Source organism: Rhinolophus sinicus, linkage group LG02 (genome assembly GCF_036562045.2).
Source record: "Rhinolophus sinicus isolate RSC01 linkage group LG02, ASM3656204v1, whole genome shotgun sequence".
Taxonomy (NCBI): Eukaryota; Metazoa; Chordata; class Mammalia; order Chiroptera; family Rhinolophidae; genus Rhinolophus; species Rhinolophus sinicus.
The window spans coordinates 180,711,043-180,713,681 of record NC_133752.1 but is presented as its reverse complement, the minus strand read 5'-3'; the positions used below and the strand labels follow the sequence as shown (position 1 = coordinate 180,713,681).

General features: G+C 38.3%; 1 pseudogene; it reads right to left on the bottom strand.

Moving 5' to 3' along the window:
* Window positions 1-204: 204 nt before the first annotated feature.
* LOC141568825 (small ribosomal subunit protein eS8 pseudogene) lies at window positions 205-675 on the bottom strand (annotated as a pseudogene).
* Window positions 676-2,639: the final 1,964 nt, after the last annotated feature.

Below are 2,639 nucleotides of genomic sequence, written 5' to 3'. Positions count from 1 at the left end.
GCTGTTTCTTCTGTATTTCAAAACATCTCCAAGATGATCTCAGACCTTGTGCTCTATGCAGCTGCAGGGATGGGGATATTTCCAGCCCTGAGTAGAAGATGAATGCCTCATTTCTAAGGATTTGTCTTACCTGGCTTCTCCCTTTTAGTGAGGCCTCATTGTTGGGTGTTTGATAGGGGTCCAAACAGTTTTTTTTACTTCTGTTTATTTGCCTCTCTGGGCCTTGATTTTCCTCAGATAGAACTCCAGTTCCTTGCCCTCTAGCACATAGCCATCTCCTCAGGAGTCAGCTTGGCCCCGTTCTTGTGACCCAGGAACAGTGCACAGTGGGACTCACACCACGGTCAGTAGGTGTGCTGTCAATGAGCATGATGCAGTTCTTTACTAGGATCTTGGTGAGGACCAGTTCATTGTTGGATGCACTGTAGACAACACATATATGCATGTATTTTGTGCATATAACACTTGGAGCCCCAGGAGAAATTCCCCACATCCAGCCTCAATGCACGGTACTTCTTGTTGCCTCCACGCACACGGACTGTGTGTATGCAGTGGGGGCCAATTTTAGTGTTGGCAGCAGGGTGTCCCAGCTCATATTTTCACTTCTTGTGGTAGGGCTTTCTCTTGCCCTCTGGTCTTGTGACGCTTATGCCAATTGTCACAAGAGACGCCCATGGCTCAGTGCCGATGGGAAAGAGGGGGTCCCAACAGTTTTAAACAGGACTTAGTTTTCATTTAGTACCAGAATCCAGAGGATTTTAACTGTACAGTATTAAATCAAACATAATTCTTAAAATCAGTGACAAAGAAAAGTTAGGTATGCTATCATAAAATAAATGACAAATTTAGGATCAAATTCAGCAGAGATGTAAATTGTATCCCAGTTATTGAAATATTACTTAACCATTCAAATGTAATTCTCAAATTCACTATACTATGTAATCTACTTTATCTTCCCTTACTTAGGGAGTCAGCCTTTTTGTTTTAATCAAGCCTTCACCTGATTGGATGAGACCCACTCACATTAGGGCGGGCAATCTGATTTAGTGAGTGTACTGATTTAAATGCTAATCTCATCCAAAAACACCCTCATGGAAACACCCAGATTAATGTTTGATCAAATATCTGGGCTTTTGGTAGTGCAGTTAAGTTGACACATAAAATTAACCATCACACTCACTCCCTCTAGTCTTCCCTTCTTGCCCCATCTTCTTGGCTGTAGTCACTCAGAGTAGGGCTTCTATTGCACTGAGCTGGGGTGTACAGTGAATGAGCAGATCGTGGCTCAAATGTCAGCACTTGCTGTTCTTATCAAAATTCATTAGATTTTTCTTGAATAAATGTTTCTCCATTTGCTGTACGTCATTAGGAAAATTTCTAGACATAAAAATGTTAAGTCCATTGTATAAAATGTGATCCCTTCATCCCTCTATCCCTCCACCCGTCCTTCCCTTCTTTCCTTCCTTGCTTTTTTCTTTTTTTCCTTCCTTCCTTCCTTCCTTCCTTCCTTCCTTCCTTCCTTCCTTCCTTCCTTCCTTCCTTCCTTCCTTCTTTCCACACACGTTTATTAGGGCCTCTGGCTTGACCACAGTCATATTAAGAGGAATACAATTTAGTCAACCATTTTTACTTATCAAACTCTTTGAGGAAATAACTTGCAAATATTGCAGATCCAAGAACTCTGAATGTGGAAACTAAATTCCAGCCATCCGATTCCAAGTGGGAAGTGTGATAAGGAAAGAGGTTTACGTTGGTATGGATGAGATAGGTTTTTTTTTATTTTTTAAATAATGAAATGTTTACCTCAAAAACCATTTGTATTCTGTGCCTTGGAGGAGAATAATACTTTAGTGGATTATGCATTTATTGATTTCAGTGTTCCACATTCTGGATTCGGCCTTGATTTTAAGATTTTAATTCTGTTTAATTAATGTACATGATTTACACTACTGCCTTTTCTTTTAATGAATTTAATTATTGGTCTAAATCAATAACTCAGTGACTATAATTATCTTCTCAAAGGTTTCTATTATTTTATCATAACTTTATTGAATATTTTTATGCCTAATATAGCTAAAATTTAATGTTATGAATATTGTACATTGTATGTCTTAAAGTAGTGATTTGTTTAGATTTTCCCCTAAATTATTTGTGCTGCTACTTTAGGAAATTGAATGATGATTTTATAATTTTCTTTATTAAAAATAGCTGATGCAGTTATTTTGAAACTAGTGTGAGATGAACCATCTCTAATTCAGCATGTTAATCATGCATGCTTGGGGGAGTATTTTGGAATCAAAGTTTTAAGAATAATTATTATTTTCCCAAACAATGGGCATTCATTTTGTGTGTGTATGTGCGTGTATGTGTTTTTGTTCAATTCAAGAAATGGAGATTAAATACCCCTATGTCCAAGAACCTGTGCTAGAGGCACAAAAGCCCTCCACCAGCTTTCAGTCTCCTTGGAGCATGAGGGACATGTAACTAAGATCGTAGAAAGCCTAAGACAGTTATTTCAAAGGTTGGAATAAACATTATGAAGTTTCAGAGAAGACAGTAAATGCAATTTGTTGGCGGGTCCAGGAAATGCATAACGGAGGTGCTACTGAGATTAGTAACATACACTTTGAGTAGGAATT